This window comes from Leptinotarsa decemlineata, unplaced genomic scaffold, assembly GCF_025532065.1.
Source record: "Leptinotarsa decemlineata unplaced genomic scaffold, Ldec_3_MD MMD2_tig00026354_RagTag_RagTag, whole genome shotgun sequence".
In the NCBI taxonomy this organism is placed as follows: domain Eukaryota; kingdom Metazoa; phylum Arthropoda; class Insecta; order Coleoptera; family Chrysomelidae; genus Leptinotarsa; species Leptinotarsa decemlineata.
In genome coordinates, this window is record NW_027412702.1 from 9658978 (window position 1) to 9682036 (window position 23059).

Here is a 23059-nt window from a genome sequence, read left to right on the forward strand (position 1 = left end):
AGATAAGCCAAGCCAATGTTGATATGTAATTTTCTTTTTCTTTATTATCCTTTTCATTATTTTACCATTTTACTATATATGTATAAAATTTAGGTAAGCTCATACATTGTATTTTCAAAAATATAATAAAAAGTCGAATTTTTTTTCTTTACGTTTGATAATTCAAACTTCTTGATAATTCGAATTTTTCTTGCAGTCCCTTGAATTTCGTATTATCGAGAATTGACTGTAGTTGTTGAATTGTTACCGAAATTCCAGAAGTGATTTTCTTAAAAAATTCCACCGACTGTGAGTAAAGCCTGCTCATGTTTTTCTCCATGTAGGTGACTTTTCTCCCTCTTCTACGAACAAACAATTTTTCATTCCCCGAAGTCGATAAAACAAATACATGTTCCCAATTCAATTTTAGATAGTCATCTCTAGATTCTAATTCTAGATACTCTCTCTAATAAAAAAGTTCCTAATCCACTTTGCAAACAGAAACTAACAAACGTGGGTCTTCTTTTGTCGCAACAAAGAGGGTAACTAGACACCTGCGATGCGGTCTCATCACATATGGTCTAGGCCAGAATCAATAGCAACCCCCTGTAGTGAGCGAGATGAAAGGGATTTGAACATATTGTAAAGTATTTAGCGAGCCTTTAATTTGGAGCTGACGCAACGCCAAGTCATATGGTCACATTTTGTAATATGTTGGGGATTACGAGATTGGATCATTGTTCTGTGATCGATATATTATTTATACTATTCCATTTATGTTTTTTATTTTCAAATTAGTCTCAAGTCACAAAACCGCAACACGCGTTTCAGTAAGCTATAGCTTCGAGATGTGACATGTTCAAATATATTAAAAATATTGTTTTCGGAACACAGAGATTTTGTCTATATTGACCACGTGATAAATGTAAATATATTCAATTAGTTTTGGGAAATAATAAATTCTCAAAAAAATTGGGATTGTTGATTTTACATAATACCTCACCTTAGTAACACCAGACTAATGATGATATGAATACTACTGGTGGTCTATCCCAAAACCAAACCATTATTTTAAATGGTTGGTGTTGGAATAGAACTTCAATAATATTCATTACTATACCGATGGTTCCAAACAGAGCATCACATGGTATTATTATTTTGTAACCTGATTAAAATACTATTATTGTTACCGGAAGACGGACCTAACCTAACCTACCGAAAAACGAACTTCTTCAAACGGGTAGATACCAATTTTAATGTTCACAATAGTGGTCAGGAAAAATGCACTTACAGGAAAATACTAGATTGATTATTATTAACTCAGATACGTCAGTTTTCTTTAGAATTCCAACCACATTATAATTGTTTTTTACACTATATAATTCAGATTATCAAAATGATAATTATGGCGCGAGAAAATGAATTTAAGCAGCCTCTCGAGCCGATACGATGCACGTAATGAAGAAAGGTTGCAATTGCGATGGCTCTGTTTTACGTAGTGAATCATTTTGCTTGTGTGGATTTTTTAAAAGATCATTATTATTAGTTACAAAAAGAAAATGTGGTGTTCTTTCTAAAACAAAATTTTTATATTCATATTATATTTAGGCTTCAAGAAGAGATTTATATGGAGCCTCCGAAAAAACATTCTGAAATTCTAAAAGCACAAGTGGAAAACATGAATAATGCATCTGGCATTCAAACAAAAGCAAGAAATATGTTTGAAGATCTATAAAGTGATGATGAGGTTTGCCTTTTGAAAAAGTCTTTGTACGAATTGCGTCAAGCTGGAAGAAGCTGGTTCGAAAAATTGGACATGATTTTGAAATCAATTGGAGCTGAACCAACGAACGTCTAGGAATCGAGTTTTCTCGATATGGATATGAAATTGCTTTACACCAGAAAAGAAATATCACAGATTTGTTGCAACGTTTTAGAATGTCAGAATCCAAAGCCGTTAGTATCCCTATGGATTCAAATGTTGAGTTGAAGAAAACTTCTGAATTTGACGCAGATGGTGAACTGAAGGTACCTTATCGAGAATTGGTAGGCGCTCTAACTCACTTGGCTCTAACTACAAAGCCAGATATGAGTTTTGCTGTCAGCTGCCTAGGACAGTTTAACAACTGCTTCAACAAAATCCATTGGACTGCGGCCCAAGGAGTACTACGCTACCTGAAGGGAAGTATGGGCCTTGGGATCATTTGCAAGCCAGACAATGAACTTCTCGAAGGGTTTGTGGACAGCGATTTGGATAACAATCCGGACGATAGACGTTCCTATACTGGATATTGATTCATACTTGGTGGTGGATCTATATCATGGGATTCAAAGAAACAGTGAAACGTTGTTGCTCTATCATCCACTGAGTACATGGGAACACCAGAAGTTGTCAAAGAAGCCATATACTTCCAGAGATTATTGTCTGGTTTCAAGAGTTTGATTCATAATGACAATCGTGGTGCCTTGATGCTTACAGAAAATCCAACATTTCACGCAGGAAGCACTGATATACTTTTCAGATATACAGGGTGTAACATAAGTACGTTAAAATATTCAAGTGACGTATTCCAGAGACAATTTTAAGAAAAAAAGTCTATATGAACTTGTGTCCGAAAATGCTTTTGTTCGCTTTTTTTTTTAAAATAACTCTTGTAAAAAATAAGTTATTTGCTCGAAATTTGGACCCGAGGTTTCTTGACGTGGGAAATCATAACTTTGTATTAATTTTCATGTAACATCTAGAGAGCGCTGCGTACGCCGTCATTATTTACTTCAAATTGCCCTAACTTTTTTGACAGTGAACTTTTGGTACTTTTCATGAAAAAACCTAATTTCCACACCTTCTCCAAGTAAAAAAGGTACACCTCCTCAACAACGCTGGAGGTGATCGTTTTCGAGATATTTACAATTTTCTATATCGATGCATATTACTTAGCTCCTAGGGCGCTAAGTGAAGTTGCTGAGAACATTACAAAAACTAAGTATGTGGTGGATCTCCTCAAAATAGACAACTTTTTCCTATAAAATGTTTAACGAAAAATGATTCGTTTTCGAAATACAGATTGTTGAAATTTTTCAAAACATGGTAGGTTTTTGTCTTAATTTTTTGCAATTTTAGTTAATTTCATCAAACTTTATACGCAGTACACCCGTACAGATTTCTTCTAAACTGAGCATTATCGAACTGCTTATTCAATCCAAATTAAAAAAAATTGTCAGGTTTAATTATTCAATTAGAAAGTGCTACATTTCGAGTTTGTAAAACAAAAAAAATTCGGAGAAGTACTATGTTATTTATTAGGAAAATAAACATATGAAAATTGAACGAAACAACTATTACAATAACTGTTCAAAGTGACGACCCCCAACAGTAATACAAGCTTCTGCTCTCATCATCATAGAATTTCGCACCCGTTGAAAAATGCCCGGAGTGTTTCTTATCGTTTCGCAGCAAGCTATGATGGGGCTAGCATAAACTAGTGATTTTAGGTGTCCCCAAAAGAAAAAATCGACGGAATTGAGGTCCGGTGACCTCGGGGGCTAAAGCTCAGTGCCTCCTCTTCCTATTCTTCATTGGAGATACGCTACGTCTAAAAAACTTCTTGCTATCACACTAAAATGAGCAGGAGCTCCATCGTGCATAAACCAAGAGTGATTTTGGAGACCAATGGGAAGATCTTCCATAAGTTGGGGAAGCTCGTGTTCCAAAAAATGTAGGTAAGCATCTCCATCCAAACGTAAGGGGAGAAAATAGGGCCCAATTAAATAATCACCAATTATGCCTACCCATACATTAAAAGAGAATCTGTCTTGGTGAAGAGTTTGCATTATCGCATGTGGGTTAACTTTCGCCCAGATGTGGTTGTTATGGAAGTTCATGATACCATTTCTTGAAAAATCAGCATCATCTGTGAAGAAAGAGGATTTTCGATAAAATTTGCGGATATTGTTCGAGTTTTCTCTGAAGCCATTGAGCAAATTCGATACGTGGTTGGAAATCACGTAGTGTAAGTGCCTGGATAAGGATATAATTGTGCCACAAAAAAAATCGTATACATGTTAACTTTTACTTTTGATTTGTAGATACAACACTCCATTTTTTATTTATATCATACATACTCGATAACATTTATATATCGGAAAAATATTTTATTCAAAATAAAATATAAATAAATTGAATTGAGAAATTTGTTTTTTGTGGACTCAATACCCGAATAATTCTCTACTCAAATCACGAATTGTTAAGTTTTAATTCAGTATGAATATTTTGTCCGCTTTTTCAGTCGATAGCAAAACTAATGCATTTATAATAACTCCCTATTTTTCTCTCTGAGCTACACTCCACAGAGAGTGCATCATCCAGGGATAAGGCAGCGAAAATAAGGGTCGAACTTGGCCGTCTCATGTACGCGCACTATGGGGGCATAAATAGGTTTTGACAGGTCTCCTGGGTTGTGCATAATACCACTTGTCCATATGTTGCTTGAATATTGTACCGAGGAGTATGAATAACTCCCCTGTGGACGACCTGCTTAGTTCTGCGTATTTGTGGATTACGAGAATCAATGGTCGGTTGAGTTTCTAGTAGATTATTCATTTGTATTACGGATATTTCCGAAAAGAAGTATCTGCTCACAATAATCGACATAAATATACATACAGAGACAAAAAATGTCCAGAAATTATCGTAAAGTAATAACACAATATCCTAAAATTCTACCAATAAATTTCCATTTTTTAACGTGAACTTTGTTATCTAACAATACTTCGAGAGCAATCACCAAGGTAAAATCACGACTTCGTAGGAAGAGTGGTTTTATCTACTGCTGGTTTGCTCGATTGCTATTGCTAGAAAATAACAAAGCTAGAGAAAATTTTTGAATCGGGTGGTAGGTACCGTAAAGATTATTTCCTGAAGTATTCTCGGCTGAATGCATCGATATGAAAACAGAATATGAATTCTCAAATCGAATCAATTTTATTACCTGAATAACTAGAAATTTCAACAAGAACATTTGTTTTTTAAGAATGATTAATAAGGACACATTATTCGAATATATAAAACAGGGTGCGTAAAGGCTAAACTCGCATTTTTCAACAATATGACTGTTTTCGAAATGCATCATGCGTTGACATGAGATCGCAGAGCCAGCACCCGAGTCACCCGACTTACTTGTCGCCGCTGGATGCTTTAACTATTGTCGAGAATTCTTTTCGATTTCTATGAAATTAATACTATTCAGAATAATGTTCCAATTCGAATTAAAAATGTCTTGTGAGAAGGATAATTGTACCTATTATTGATGGCAATTTCATAGCTGTCAATTTCATAGCAGTCAATTTCATTGTCATCAGTTGTATCTCTGCATAACACTGTTTTGATGACCTAGTTCAATATTTTCATCATTTTATCGGTTTGAAGGGAATAATATGAGGTAAGTTCCAAAACTGAGGTGGATTTTTATTTTTTTTTAAATATGCACTTCTTCATCAGTTTCTACTTTGTTCCTTTCAAAGTAATCCTCCTCACAAATAATACACTCGTGCCAGCATTTTTCTCAATTTTGAAGCAAGATCTGATATGAATTTTTTGGTATGTAGGTACTCGAGCGATTCGGTTCTTATCTCCTCAATCGTCAATCTTATCGTCCTCAAACGCCATCCTTTCATGGGTCCCTTCAATGGGAAAAAGTCACAGGAGGGAAAATCTGGTGAATACGGTGGCTGAGGCATGATTTCGGTGTTGTTTTCGGCAAAGAAATTACGAACCAGCAATGACGAGTGAGCAGGTGCATTATCGTGTTGCAAAAGCAATGAATTGTTTTTTCACAATACTAGACGTTTTATTCGTATTGCTTCTCGCAAGAGGCGCATAACTACAAGATAATACTCCTTATTAGACATACGAACATGTGGTAAGAAATCCTGAAGCACTACGCCACGGTAATCGAAGAAAACAGTGAGCATAACCTTGTTATTTGATCGAACTTTTCGTGCTTTTTTCGGTCTTAGCTTTCCTGGGCTCCTGATTTGGGACGATAGAACTTTTGTTTCGATGTCATAACCATATACACATAATTCGTCACCAGTTATGATCCTTTGAAGTAAATTTGGATCGCCGTTGACGGCATACAACCATTTCTGAGCGATGCTCATGCGACGGTTTTTTGGTCAGAATTCAGCATTTTTGGAATGAAGTTCGCTGCTACACGCTTTATGCCTAAAATTTCCGAAAAATTTGGATGGCATGAGCCAACCCATATGTTGACATCCTCGGCAACTTCTCTAATGGTGATTCGACGATTCTTCATAACATCTTTCTTCACTCTCTCAACATTTTCATCGGTTGTTGATGTGCTGGGGCGTCGCGTCGTTATTCACATCTTCTTGACCTTCCATGAAAAGCTTGTACCACTTGTGAACATTTTTCTGACTCAGAGTCCAATCATCGTATGCCATCGTATTTTTTGAATGCTTGTTATTGATATATCGTATTACATCATAATATTAAACTAACTTTTCGTTGGGAGATTCTGTTATGTTCCGAGGATTACCTTCTGCTTGTTTCATCAAATTTTTTGTAATCACTTCCAAAAGCGGTGACAGTTTTACGTTATGCTTACTGTCAACAGTATATGTCGACCGCACACTGAATACTGAGTCATGCGAATCCGAGATATGGCTAGCGCTGTGTGTTAGAGTGACGAGAAAGGAATGCCAGACATAATGACGCTGTTTTGCGTTGAGATACGAAGCGGTTTACCCTTCCATAAAAAGTTATCACTTCAAAAATTTGAAAAAATGCTCATTGAATGTGCGTAGCTCTCAAAATTCACCTTATGTTCAAACAGAACTCGTATATAATAAAAAACCGTTAGCCGAGGAGATCTGTTTTCATCAGTGTTGAAGCATTTAAAAAAGCAATATACAAAAATGTAGACCAAACGCTTATATCTAACTACAGGCCTACATTGCTCAAACCAATTATTTTTAATTTGATGGAAACCATTATGAAAAAAAATTGTTAGTTTGGTTTCAGATTAGAACTTTCGACTGGAACTGAGACTGAAAGAGTCTTGATCATTTCCTGCTAACTTATTTACCGAAACGCGCGTCGAGAGTTTTTTGTTCTAGTGTGGAAGAAATGTTTTCAATGGATAAATTTCAGGCCAGAGTTTTCAATTCTACGTATAACCGCGACACGTGTTTCGCTATACAATAGCTTTCTCAAGCGTTACTTCTAAATTAAATTACCGAAAATACCATACATAATTGTGGAAATTCCTGATCACTTCAATCAGATGAATAAAAACACTTTCGTCTAATTTTCACCAGTTGATTTTATTTTTACGACCGGTTTCGGGTTTTATCCCATTATCAAGTATAAAACTAACATGTGAAATCTGAAAACTCGGTTCATAGTTGACACCCTTGTTCATTCAACTACCTCTCCTTTTAGCTTACTTAAAAACTCCCAATATAACCGAGTTTTCAGATTTTTACTTGATAATGGGTAAAACCCGAAACTGGTCGTAAAAATAAAATAACTAGTGGAAATTAAACAAAAGTGTATTCATTTCATTAAAATTATACTTAAGTCGAGCCACCTAAAGTGGATATTGACCCCAAGGCCACCATGGGTCCCGAAAAGGAAGTCGAAGCATATGAACAGATGACAGTCGATGACCTGACGGAGGAGGCACCCAAAAACACCGAGGCCACCTTCCCCTTAGCGGGGGAGCAGATGGACCTCTAAAGGTAACTTTGAATCCAACAACTGTCTCATGGGCAAGGACGTTGGAAAAAAAGTAAAAATAATACAATGCAACCTCCAACACGAGAAGGCGGCAACGGCAACACTATGTCGTCACCTTGATGTATTCGAGGAGGCAATAGCTTTGATCCAGGAGCCCTGGATAATAAAGACCAAAATTACTGGTTTCAGTAGCCTAACTGGTCAAATTTTCAGCTTACCAAGCAACCAGCAACCTAGGACGGCTGTCTACGTTCCTAGGAAATACATAGCGTTTCTGATGGCACAATTCAGCACCTCAGATCTCACTGCGGTTGAAGTTGAATGTCCAGTTGGGAAAGGCAAATATATGGCGTTGATAATCGCATCGATGTACCTCACTCAGATGCAGCCACCCTACCACCGACCAGAGAAATGGAGGTACTAGTGGATCACTGTCTCAACCAGAGACTGGAGCTCATATTGGGTTGCGACTCAAACTCTCACCACGTGAGCTGGGGCAGCAAGGATAAAAACGCCCGAGGTAAGTCACTATATGAATATATAATACGGAAAGATCTAACAATCTTGAACAGAGGCACGGAGCCAACATTTATTAATGCCCGTAGCCAAACATTAATATATATCACGCTCACGTCAGCCAAAATATCAAACAAAATCCAAGACTGACAAGTCTCGGACCATATTTCTATGTCAGACCACCGCTGGCTGACCTATACGGTAAGCCTGGATCTCAGGACCACTGTAAAATCCCGTGACCCGGATGTAGTCTCTACAATGGACTCTTAAGAGGAGCTCTGCGGGAAACAGAGGTCCTGACTACTGGCAACAATGAAGAACTGGAAAGGTATACAGTATCTATCCACAACAAAATAGACATTGCCTATAAGGAATCCTGTCCGATGAGGATTGTTCAAACGCATGACACAACCAACACATGGTGGTGCCCTGAATTGGAACACTTCAAGAAGACAGCGAGAACGACCTTCAACAAGGCAAAACGTACAAGACTCGAAGAGGACTGGGTTATATATTAAGCCAACCTCAGAGAGTTCAAAAAAGTCTGCAGACGAAAGCAAAGAGAAGCCTGGAGAGCCGATTGTGAGGTAGTCGAAGACTTCCCACTAGCTTCTAGGCTACAGAAGGCACTCTCAAATGACCATCATAAGAGTATCGACATCCTGACGAGGGAAAATGTCGACAAAGCCGCTAACCTCCAGGAGAGTGCTGAGATTCTTATGGAAACTCACTTACCAGGTTCTGTCTTTCCTTGAACGGCGAACTGGACGGATGTACTAATAACACCCTCACAATATGACTGACAATATGCTAGTACAGTAATTGATGAGGACAAAATAAGGTGGGTTATATCGGGCTTTTCCCCCTTCAAGTCACCAGGACCTGACGGTATAAGACCAGCCCTACTTCAGCGGGGACTGGACACTCTTATGCCGCACCTGGTTGGAATATTCAGAGCCTCTCTATCTCTGAGGTATATTCCCAGTAAGTGGAGAGAAGTAAGAGTAGTATTTATACCCAAACCAGGTAGGATGGACTACACCCTACCAAAAGCATTCCGACCAATTAGTCTCACATCGTTTTTCTCAAAAACTATGGAGAGGCTATGTGAGCGGTACATAAGAGATGAAGTACTTGTTCACAACCCACTTCATTCAAATCAGCATGCATATACTCCGGGAAAGTCTACTGATTCGGCCGCCCTTCACCATGTGGTTGGCAGAATTGAGAGGTCAATGGACAACAAAGAATCCACCCTGGGTATATTCATAGATATCGAGGGAGCGTTTGATAAAACAACCTTTCCAACAATTACCCAGAAATTTCCCCCTGGTAGTGGGAGAATGGATACTCCAGATGCTCTCTAGTAGAGCAATAAGTATTAATGTAGAAGACATCACAGTGAAAGGACTGGTCATGAGGGGATGTCCACAGGGAGGGATCTTGTCACCCCTTCTCTGGAACATAGTTCTGGATACCCTAATCAATCACCTTAACAAAAATGGATTCTACACAATTGCATACGCAGATGACATAGATATCTTGCAGACCGGAAAATTTGTAAATACACTGTGCGATAGAGCGCAGGATGGGCTCAAATTAATAGAAACGTGGTGTAAGGAACACTCACTGTCGATCAATCCCAAGAAGACTGAGATGATCCTTTTCACCAGGAAAAGAAGTTTAACGGTCTTAAAACCTCCCGAAATCTTCAAAAGCAAACTAAACTTCTCTGAAGAGGTGAAATACCTTGGTACTATCCTCGACAAGAAGCTAACATGAAACTTTCATCTACAGAGTAGAGAAAAAAGAGCATACGTGGCTCATCGGAAATCCTCGATTTAAAAATCATGAATCGATTTAATAAAATTTTCTTTTGTTCACATAAATCAATCAACTCTCAAATAACTCTCCAAAACGAAATAACATTTGTTCCTCACATCTCATCATTTCCATAATGAACTAAAAACCTAATGGAAAACGTTTCTGGAAACAATATAGCTTTAGAAGAAAATTAATGGCACCACTCCATGAAACAAAAGATATCTACATGCAAAAAATCAAGGCAAACAACAGGATTCTTTTGGTCGATTAACTTATGGTGAGACTTTTCAAGCATATAGTGGACGGCTTCATTAATCATTCCGATAATGAATCAGCGATTTTTATCGAGACGCGGAGAAAGTGTGATCGATTGCTGGTATTATTTTGAATAGGGCGTTGTGATTTTTGAAATGCGGTCTGCGAGCGTTAAGAGAATCATTAATATGGGAACTGATGAATGAATATAGAGTGTATCACTATAACGAGAAAAGAAACAAAGATTCATTCTTTTTAAATTTCCGATTCATACGAGTATTTGAGTGAACAGTCAACTATACAGAAACTGGAGCTACATTAATAGTTTTAATTCGGAATTGATATCAGTTATGTAACTGACTGATGTAAAACAAATTATTATTTTTGTTATCAACAAATAACTGTCATTAATTGATTCATGTCAAAATTAACTTTTAAATTATTTTTCGTTTGATTTGCTGCTAAGGAAGTATTCTCGGTCCACTATTTTTCATTATTTATACCGCTGATATTCTAAAATCCATAACCGCTTGCAATGTTCAGGCATATGCCGATGATACGCAGTTATTAATTAGTTTTCCTAAAGAAAACCTGAATGATGCACAGAATTTGCTGAATGATGATCTTGAACTTATATTTGAAAAGAGTGCCTCTCATAACTTGAAATTCAATTCATCCAAGTCAAAAATATTAGTTTTGTCACCAAAAACTCAATACGATTTTATACATACAAATGTGGCAGTTGATATCAATGATGTACCATTAATGGCCGTTGAATCGGCGAAAAGGTTGGGTTTGATAATAGACAACGATCTCCGTTTCAAACCTCATGTAAATTGCATTCTTAAGAAAACTTTCACTTCACTGAAAACTCTTTACAGCAACCGGTTTATTCTTAATGTAAATTTGCGCAAGACTCCGTGTGAAACCCTTGTCCTCTCACAGTTTACGTATTGTGATTTTTTGTATGGTCCTTGTCTTGATAATGAATTTAAATATAAGATTCAAAAGGTTCAGAATTTTTGCGTACGATTCATTTACGGATTACGTCGGTATGACCACGTATATCAAAAATTAAGAGAGTTAGAATGGCTCAATATGGAAAATCGTAGACGACTTCATCTATCCAAGTATGTTTAAAAATGATGAGAAATAAAATGACATTAATCGAAGGAGATTAGGTACTTCCTAGATCTCATACACATTCTATTAATGTAAGGGACAAGGGCTTACTCACGATGCCACATCATTCGACAGCTACTTTCCAGAGGAGCTTTACCTATACTGCTATCAAACATTTCAATTCTATCCCTATTCAGTACAGGGACTCAAATTTGAGAGCATTTAAAAAGTAAATGCACAGTGAATAATCTAGGCAAATGTTGGTCTAATAAACATGGTAATGTCTGATTTTTTAGTTATTATATTTTTAATTTTATAATTTATAGGGCCATATAGTATTATCAACTCTAGATGAGCATCAGGGGGTTAGATGTAAGAGTAGCCGAAGGCTATATATATATATATATATATATATATATATATATATATATATATATATATATATATATATTTAATTAAGTGAAGTTTTGGAATTCGTCAGCGTTTTCTATCTCAATTTCACTTGGGCTTTTCACGGGAGAAATTGAATTCAAAATCAGATTCAATTGTGCATTTGATACATCAACTTATAAACTATTAAAATCGAAAACAATTGACGAATCATTATTATGAGGTAAAACTGGGACCTATGGCGTAGAATTGAGTTGGCTTAATTTCCTGAAGACGGCAACTCGGTTGGTGAAACGCGTGTCGAGAACAGTATTAAAGTTCTGTTGTTTGGGAAAAAGTGCTTGTTTTGGACTCGTTATTGTGAATTGCTTGAAGCTAAAGCTACCTAGTTTCGTCTTTTTAACTCTATCAAATCCTCACATGCAACCATACATCCGTGAAATAAACGATCAAAATCCAAACAGCAAACCCTTATCCTTGTCTGAACAAACGATACAAGGACCTATCGAACTCGAACAAGTTATAAACGATTCGGAAGTAAGCCGAACACCTTTGATTCCCGATACAAGAAATTCTCGAGAGTCTTCGATGCAATTATGAGCACATGTGACCTCGAGGACGACATCAATCACTGAGAAGAGTCGAGGGACTGTAGCAGTAAATCACCTTTTTGGGGAATTAATACATTTTCCGTTGCGAAGTTAATGTTTTAGTTGTCGGACCAATGGCCGTTCTCGAAACGTCGAGGGACTGTCACAATCATTGAAAAACAATCGAGTGAACTGATAGTGTCTGTATTTCCGCTTCGAGGAATTGTTCTTATATAGTTCTTTAAATGACAATTGACGATTGACGCGAATCAAAATTTCAATTAAATCGGAAGATTGTCGAAAAAAGTATACAGTTGTTTATAAAGTAAAGCACAAACTCGTTATAAGCTGAATGAACAATATTCTGGTAATTCTTGAAATTTACTGTTTCTTGGTGCTCTATATTCGAAAAATGGCATCAACACCAATTTATTTAAAAGTTATATTTCATTTCCAGAGATACCCCGCTGAGCGGATTCTAATTTATCACAAGTCGCGTGTGGCAAATTGGTACAGGATGGAAAGCAGTACGAAAAATTCAATGTTACAAGTTGGGACTTTTTTGTCTGAAAAATGAGTATGAAAATTCAAAAAATGTTAACCCTAATTTGTAAAGCAAACAAATCATTTCGACCTGAAATAGGAAAGAATTGATAATCTAATTGTTCTGTTATTATTTTGGTATATTTTCATATATCTGTATCTGTAGAGTAGGGAGGGTCAGTGTAGGCCCACAGCTCTTAGGCCACCCATTGTACGTCTTCCCGAGGAGTCGTTCTCCTAGGTCATCGTCCATCCTGTCCTTTCCAGAAAGGTGGACAAGTCACTAGGAGACATCTCCTTTATATCGGCAGGTGTAGGCCAAAACTCGCCGAACTCACACTCTCTTTGACAACCTTGAGGTGACTCACGACGGCCTCCACGAAGGATTTGGAAGGTGCAGCGACATTACTGTCTTTGCGCAGCTTCTTCAACCTTCTTGGGGTTCCCTCCGTAGAAGTGCTCAAGTGAGGGCGATTTCCTGTAGGTGCAGCCGGTTCCTTGCCTTCATTCAAGGTGGAGCTCTTGGCGCCCGCCGCAGGAAGTGTCCTTGCTGTTGGAGGTGAAGTGGGGAAGGAGAAGGGTAAACTTCTGCCATGTTCAGCCTCATTATGGGCGGTAGATTGGGGTGGACATTTCTGTTAATCCCTAGCCACCGCCATAGATTGAGATGAACACTTCTGTCCAGCCTCGGGTTTGGTTTTTGTTGTGTCTGTTTTGTGTTTGTTCCATTCATATGTGTTCCCATGAGTAGCAAGGGGATCGTTCCTAACCGCATATCACCCTGCGGCCATTCAGCTGTCTGCATAATTCCTTACACCTTAGCTTGGGTAGGCTGATCCACGGTGGCATGTTTCGCAAAGGCTTTCGTGGTGTTTCAGTTCCCCTCACCCTACTTATTTCTGCTACTGACCAGGAGTCCGGCGACCTCGTCCGTGAGGTCACCTCGGCTTCCCGGACAGGGCCTCCCAGTCCCCTCGCCGTTCTCCCATCCACCACCTGGGGACGCGCTCGATAGGTAGCCCAAACCCACGGGATATTTTCATATATTCACAGAATTCAGTTTTGCAGCCAAAGTCGTCTTTAGCCCTTTCGGATACGAGACGTATCTTACGGTATGGTATTTTACCTTTTCAAACATGTTGGATACTGGAGACTCTCCAATATTTGAAACCCTCGATAGTCTCGACAGTGTAGATTTGCATTGTACAAAATTATATTGTGTTGAATATTTATAAGAACCGTAGGTCTACATTGCTTTGATACATTCTTTGTAATGTTGTTATTCTCTGCATTTAAGGCTCCGGTTATTTTGATATAGGTTAATGATCTGAGTGCATTCCATTAAATAACCATAACCAATTATGACCAAAATTTTCGATGAAGGTATTTTCAAAAACCAATTTCAATTTGATAACTTTCAATTGGATTTCACATTGATATACTTATGTAGAAGCATTATCAATACAAAATTGAACCTTCTGATATGCTTCCTAAGAACACCAAAACGTTAAATTCAGAAAAAATTAATAATGTTCCTTGTCAGTGGAGTCCAATCGGGGATCTGGGTGGATCCTTTGTTTCTAATTCATCTATATACCATCTACTCCATCCATATATACCATCTACTACCATATATCGCAGTAGAGGATGTACCTGAATGATGCATTTCATCAGTTCGGACTTCCATTGTCTAAAATAATATAAATTGATTTGATAACCCTGGAAGTCCGAACTGATGAAATACACCACGAAACATTGTCAACCACCTTCAAACAAATACCTGAATGATGTTGTTATTGCTTGGAATAACTTGATTATCAAGCAAATTTCTCCACCATCTGAGTTTGCTTTCAAGAAAGAATGATTTTATAATATGGTTACCTCAAATTACTGCCCAAACATTTTGTTTTTGAAGAAATTAGGTTTGAATCAGGCGTGTTATTTTCGAATTTGAATCACTTCAGTATCGAAAATTCCTAGAAACATATCGTGTATAACTAAGCTGGATTAAGAAGAATTTATGAATTCATGAATTGTTTGGATTTTGTAAAGATTTAAGAATTCTGAAGAATTCTGAAAACTTTTGTACGACTCACTCTTGATGATTGTGACAACTTAGCCAGAGACTGCGTACTTTTCATCAAGCCAACGTGGCCCAGAGCTGTAACATCCCCTTCGTTATTTACTATTTTTCAACTGTCATGTTGCATGTTATTACCGTTATCAGTTTCTATGAATTTATGTAACAATTATTACACATTTTTATGTCTAACATTCCTTCCCCGGTGAAAAGACGAGCAGTTACTTTTGCAGATTTTCCTTATTCGTAGTATAACCCCACTATTACAACTATTACTGAACAATAGATGATATACATTATAACAAATATTTAAATTTATTATGGGTTTTCATTGATGAATTAACATTTTCAAATGGATTTTTTTTATTTAGTATTTTCATCATCGTACCTATGCATCAGTAATAACTGTGGTTGACTGTAAGTCCGATAGTCTTTTGGTATGAGAAATAAAATACATATGTTTTCAAATGAGAACTAGAAAGATATCTGGACAAAACTGCATCGATTTTAGTTCGATTAACTTCAGTTAGCGGGTTTAGTTCTCGGCGGAAACCACAGAAAAAGAAATAGTTTCCGGCCGAAATCCCACAATCGAATAAAATGCATCGACTAAAAACTCTCAAAAAATCATCACTGACAATGGTCTTGTCCATAAATATAATTAAGAAGGGTCAACCACTTGGGCCCGAATTCCTTGTCTTAATCCATAAGAGAATTAACGATGAGTACCTACTCGAAACATCCCAAGTGGTGTCGTTCTAAATATTCATCTGTTTTTCGACAATAAACTTTAGTTTCGAGAGAAGAGAGCATTTCATGATATGCGATACCAAAATACGAAAATGATTAGTGAAAATTGAAATAAATGAATTAACATAAAAAACCAAGCAGAGGGATATTTTGGACGACTGCTCGATAATAGAGTTATGAGAAGTTAATTTCCTAACAAAAATTTGTAGTACAAAATAAAAATTAATAAAGTAATCAAATGTTTCTGAACTAAGTGATTGTAAGAACCCCTACATTATCTACACTTAGTAGTTTCAAGTAACCGATTTGAGAAGCCACTTAAGAACGCAAGTGGTTTACAAGAAAGTAATCTGAATGACTGTATCAAAACTACTTTCTTCTGTGATATCGCGACGGATATTTGATTACATCTATCATTTTCAAATGCAGAATTTCTCATTTCCCTTTATTAGAGATCTCTATTGTCATGCAATGTAAATATTGTCAGACTAATTGCATATCTGGTCTCTGTTTACGGAATCTTAACGAAATGTACGACAGCTTATTAGGTGAAAATTACTTGCTTTTTTACATTATCTAGTGTCTTTTAGAATCTATGATACAAATTCAAAAATTATTCTCAAATATGGAACATTAATGTTAGATTGTTGTGAAGTTTATATTTTTCAATTTATCATTTGGTGTTGTGAGTGAACAGTTTAATTTTCACTGGACTGTATCAATTCGTTGGTGAGAAAAGACATTTTTGAAAGTCTACAAAAAATCCTAATAAACTAAGTGACTTCATTTGTAACAAAATATTCGTTTGTGCATTTATGGTGACTTAAGATTTTTGTTCGATGATTTATTCACGCCAGAAATATTTTTTAGCCTGTACAGTCAATTTAAGCCCAATTTCTATCTGTTTGATGAACATTACCACCATACAAAAGCACCAAAACTCTAATCCCGTTGAATACATTTCAATAAGAATCGTATAACCTGCACATATGTTCGTTTGTAATGGTGGAAATCGGTTTAGATATTTTTCGGTATATACTCACCCTTTGCAATCAGCTAGTCCACTCGATATTTTCTACCGACTTACTTTGCAGCATGAGGGATTGCTAATTCCACTAAAGCCTGAAGTATTTATTCATTTCATCCACTGGATCAAGACTACTTTTAATAAGGGGTGGAAAATCAGTTCAAACAGTGCCGTGCATTCTGGGTGTTGGGAAACTTGATAATTTCCAGAAAATAGTTGTCTGAAAATAGTATTGAAATATTTTTGATGAATTATTACCAAAGTGTGCCAAACGTGCACTGTGGGACTGTCAAAAAAATGTTCAATATATTGAAGATGCAATATTCACGTTGAATATTTACTTTTTATTTCTTTTCATTTCGAAATATATAATTCGTGAAACTGTATTCAATCTCAGAAACGGCAGTATAGCCAAATTTATTCAGACACATGAAAACATGACTTTCAAAGAAATAACCATACAAACAATACAAACAACGTCATACTGTGTTTGAGCTAAAAAACTCAGAAAAAAATATACTCCACACTGCGGGAGGATATGATGTTAAGAATTGAGAACAGTTCTTCTAATGCTAGTAGATTCACGATAAAATATATTCACATCCTGAAAATTCTTGTTATCTTTGCATATTTCATACAAAGAAAAAAAAAGAGAATCACTACATTATGAGAATTGGGAAGGTAAAAGATCATAATGTTGCGAACAACAATCTGTGTAAATACATACATATTTATGTATGCCAACAAATATGGACAGCCCTAAATTCTATTAAAAAATAAATTGCCCAAATAAGTATCGACAAAACGAATTTTATTGTAGCTTATAGATCCTGTGGAAAGACTATGTCAAATTTCATGCCTAGATCCTTAAGTTCAGTCATTCTTTGTAGAATGTGGTAATATCCTTGCTGGACACCAAAGGATGCTAAGAATTCGACACAGTTATTGTACGATGTGTTTTCTATCAACAAGGTATGACACTAAAAACGTATAAAACCTCCAGTTAAACCAAAAAAATAGTTTATTAATGAGAATAACGTGGTCCAGCCTTTCGAATGCCTTGAACAATCTGTGCAGGTGGTATCTACTTGAGAAGACAAGTCCAAAACAGTGAATGTGAGTTGAGAAGTACGGGTCAATCATCAAATAAAGCAATCGTTGATCCATTAGGTCAATATTGCTAGCCATACAAGGTAAAGCATTCTAGGTGTTCTGGGATATGTGAAAAGGAAAACTGAACTCAAATCGGATGAAGATTTCGTTTGGAGCACAAGTATTTTTTCTATGTTGCCTACTCTGTCATTTTTTCAAATGTACTAATTGTCATAGTAAGATAATGTTTATATTGTCAAATTTTAAGTTCCACTCATTTTATCGATAATATCGATCAGAATTTCGTTTGAAACTCATAAATTTATTTTTATTTTGCGAATCTATTTTCCATCATTGAAGATCTATCATAAGATGGCACCCCTCCCCCAAATATTCTGACAGTTCAAAACATCTGAAAAATACTCTTTATTTACACTAATTTTATTTTTTTCCAGCTTGCACAGTGAATACACGCTATCTGTGATCGCATTGGATCCTTTACTACACAATGGATTTCTTACAAGGGTGAGTACGGCCATTATTATTTACTATCTCATCGACAATTGCTCGTAACCGATATTTGCATTCGTTGAATTATGCACAACCACAGCCTGTTTCGTATCCCCTTTTGCTTATTTGAGTCTACATACGCCTCTGGGTGTTTGAGAATCGAAGTAGTGGCCGTAGCGAAGAGCCCCAGTGCCACCATATGTTGGTCCAGGCCGCGAACATTCGAACAGATGGGCCACAGCGCCAAAAAGTCATTAAACGATATTGTGCGCTATCGACAAGTGCTTTTCCTAAACACTACTTTATTATGAGCCCCCGCTTGTGTCTGACCGATTGTTTGCGTTCGGTGACTTGTATGTGACTTATACATGTTTCATAGTCTAATCGATGCCGTGCCGGTTGTTTGCCATTCGAAAGTAATCAATTTTGCATCCCTGCCACATATTTCCATAAACGCTTTCAATCTTTTTCCCCGGTATTCTTGAGTTTCGTTATGGAAAAGTAACAAAACAGAAGCTTACTGACTCTAATTGTGCTAAGTGGGAGAAATTGAAACATAACCCTAAAAGTTGACAGTTTTATGAAATGTATTATTGAAAATCAAATTCACGAAGCCTCATGTTTAACCTTTCAGATGATTGAAGATGAACAGGAATCTATAGAGGAATAGCATATTGATGGGGATGCCTTTCACAATCTGATCTTTTCTAGAGTTATATACGCGTACCCATACGATTATATCTAAGGATTATCATAGTTTTTATTATTCTAGTTCCATTCATCGAAAAATCAACAATCTTGAAATCGGTAGCATTAAAATTTATAATTCCAAAATGGTTGTACCGATTTTGATGATTTTTGATTTGTTGGATTTGTGTTCCTCCCGGAATTGCCGAATAACTATTAAAACATTTGGAAAATTCAGAATAAAATTGAAGAATAAACAAATTGACGACGTTCGGTTTGTTGGGCTATGACTGTTGTAGGTGGGTACAAAAACAACGTTTCATTTGTGATTGTGCGCGAAAGAATAAAAATCATTATAGATGAAAAGTCTACAGAAATATTCATCACAGTTACAATGCGGTAATGCAAAAGATCGCATTTTTCACATCAAAGCCGTAATGCTATTAGACTGCGGATAATTGCGAATCAATCCACTGCTAATGAAGAGAAAATCGCATGAGAGACACACAGCGTGTCTTCAAAAGTTGAAATGACTTAGTTCACTTCCTATATTTATTATTTGATGACTGTAAATAGTGGAAATCACCATATAAGTAGTATGCGTCTATAAAATACAGGGTGTAACTAAATAAGTGTAAAACATTCAAGGAGGTGATTCCTCATCGAAAAAAAGATAGTATCTTTCATTACAATATACAAATAAATTACTGACTTAGTCAGTAATTTATTTGGTTTACCCCATGGTTGTAAGGGGTGGAAAACGCAACCCCTAAAATGTATTTCCAATGTAACTTTTTGTTTGAAGGTGATTGACAATGTTTCATGATGAATTCCACTAGTTCGGACTTCCATTGTCTACTATATAAAATGATTTGAAATCCCTGAATCAACTAAAAAAGAATAATTAAAAAAGAATAGCTGAAAATAACAATTATATTAAGCAAACATAAACCTGAAATGAAGATTCCAAGTCTTGGAATCTCTACACTTTTTATTATTTTCTTTTTTCATTCCTTTATTTTCATTTATTCAATTGTTATATTTTTACTTGTAGTTTATTTCACTATTATTTCATTTCAGGTTTATTTTTGCTTAATATAATTGTTATTTTCAGCTATTCATTCTTAATTATTCTTTTTTAGTTGTTTCAGGGATTTCAAATCATTTTATATAGTAGACAATGGAAGTCCGAACTAATGAAATTCGTAACTTTTTGTCTTATTATTTGTTTACCATTTAAAAATTTATTTCCGATAGCCTATTTCATTCTAAACAAAAAATGTCTCTTGGGTTTTTTGCCCAAAATAAACCAGTTCGCAGCAAAAAATTATTTTTGGAACAACTACAGAGATACAGCCTCATAAATGCGAAAATACGAAACTAATCTATCTAGTAGGTCGCTATTAGCGATAGTGACAATTAAATTGGTATGACGCTGTCAGTTTGTGTATTTTCGAAATTGGGTTAATACTAACTGTTTTTTGTTGTTCTGTTCTTAATTCAATAAATACTTTAATAATTCACTTGTTTTTAAAATGGCATACACAAATGAGGAAATGGCTGATATGCATTACGTTCACGGTCTGTCGCAGGGTTAGAAGCTACTAGAAGATATGCTGAAATGTATCCTCAACGGCAGCATCCTTCACATAGAATATTTGCTCGACTTTATCAACGATTACGAGAATATGGTTCGTTCGACAAAAGAACGCAGGATTGTGGTCGCCATCGAGAAGTACGAACACCACAGCTTGAGGAAGCAGTACTCAATTTGATTGAAGAACAACCTACTACCAGTATTAGAAAGATTGCGTTCCAGCTAAATGTTGATCATATGACGGTATTTCGAATTTTAAAGGGACAACTCTTATACCCTTACCATCTGCAACGAGTACAGGCACTGTTACCGCGAGACTTTCCGAACCGTCTTGAATTTTGCAATTGGATGTTGGAAATGATTAGAAGAAATTGTGACTTTCTGAAGATGATAGAATTCACAAACGAATGTAGTTTTTCTCGGGACAAGATTAATAATTTTCATAATTACCACATATAGGCTGAAGAAAACCCTCACGCTATTGTCGAAACTAACCATCAAGAACAGTTTTCTCTCAACGTGTGGCTTGGAGTTATTGGGGATGATACTAACTACAAAATAACAATAAATCCGGTTCGCATTTATAACGATGTATCTCTGTAGTTGTTCGTAAAATGATTTTTTGCTGCGAACTGGTTTATTTTGGGCAAAAAACCCAAGAGACATTTTTTGTTTAGAATGAAACAACAGGCTATCGGAAATCAATTTTTAAATGGTGAACAAATAATAATACAAAAAGTTACATTGGAAATAAATTTTAGGGGTTGCGTTTTCCACCCCTTACAACCATGAGGTGAACCAAATAAATTACTGGCTAAGTGTCTTTTTGGTAGTACAAAACGTCAGGTTAATTTCAATATTGTAACTTTTTTAGTGCTTGTGAAAAAAATTGTTATACAAATTTTATATACCACCTTTAAGGGGCTGTATCTTAACAAGGGATGCACCAATGAAGTTTCTTTGTATGAAAGATCCTATCTTTTTTTCGATGTGGAATCACCTCCTTGAATATTTCACACTTATTCAGTTACACCCTGTATATTTTCTACAGTTTTTTGTATCAATCTTCTGTTTTTCTGACACAAAATCGACTACTAGCATGATAATGTCAACATTGGCCTTGTTACTTTTATTTGGAAAGAGTTTTTTTTTTCAATTCAATCGTTTTATTCCTATGTTTTAAAGTTTTCCATATTTTTTCTATAAAGATGGAGGAGTAAGAATCCAACAAGTTTTTTTACTCAAGAATGTTCATAAATATCATTCATATAAATAATTGTTGTTAATAATTGAATAATAATTGATAATTGTACAAATATTTGAAGTAAGCTCATCTGTATGAGATACTCGTTAAATGTATTTCACAATTTATCGAATTCATTCTTTCCAAAAATACTTCATTGAGTTTTGTTTAAATTTGTGTCATGACTAGAAAGTCATGTGTATTGGCACATATAAACCACTTCGCCCTGTTTCTAAACGTCACGGAAACTACATCGTGTTATAATAAAACCACTGCAACGTATTTCGCGAATTTTCATCTTGAAATATGGCCGTCCTGGTCGGCAGTAACCATTGAAACGTAGTTCAGAATGTAAAATAGCTCTATAAAAATATTCATTAAAAGAATATCCTCAGTTCCGGTTTCCTGCCATTTCTGCCGAGCTCTCTTCCTTTCTGGAAAAAAATCTCCATATTATTTTTCTCGGCTGACGTCTGTTGTCTCTAACAATGGGCTCGCTCTCTTAAAAAACCGGGACATTTCCAAGATGAATATGAACGGATTCTGGTGGGGTTGTTCACATTTGAAGTGTTTTATAGCGGGGACGATTTTCACGAAGAATGGAGTTTTTGACATAATAATTAGTAACAATTTCACCATTCTATCTCTGATCTCTGTGAGAGGAAAATTCCACTAAAAATATTTCATTCAGAGAGAGTGTGTGGTAAATTTTAAATTATGAGAGCTGATGCAGAAAGTAAAAAGATTTTCTCTTTCAAAAAGTAATCTCTCCTGAAAATATACCTATAAGATAGATACCTATGGTTGGGATTGAAGCAAATGAGCCTATAAATGTCTTCAGGTACGGTCATCTTAACATGAGTAGATTTGTTTTTTCCGGCAAAATAATATCGTAATGTAAGAAAAAAATTATAAAAGTTTCCCATGTGAAACTATATCCTAACTTTTTCATATATTAAATTGTGTAGCTTCATATGAATGATATCTGTTTCAATTCTATAACGAATTTTTGGAGTACGAACTGATCAGATATATTTATGAACTATGAACTGGAAGTTCTGTAAATCTTTTCAGAATCCAGTCATAATGACAATC

The 23059-nt window shown here is 35.9% G+C and overlaps 1 long non-coding RNA gene across 2 annotated transcripts in view; it reads left to right on the top strand.

Moving 5' to 3' along the window:
• Positions 1-23059, top strand: part of LOC141486454 (uncharacterized) — a 427453-nt gene that overhangs the window by 292337 nt on the left and 112057 nt on the right. For both annotated transcript variants that reach the window (XR_012467850.1, XR_012467849.1), the window contains one exon: positions 18383-18452. This is a non-coding gene — a long non-coding RNA (uncharacterized lncRNA). The remainder of the gene's footprint in view (positions 1-18382; positions 18453-23059) is intronic.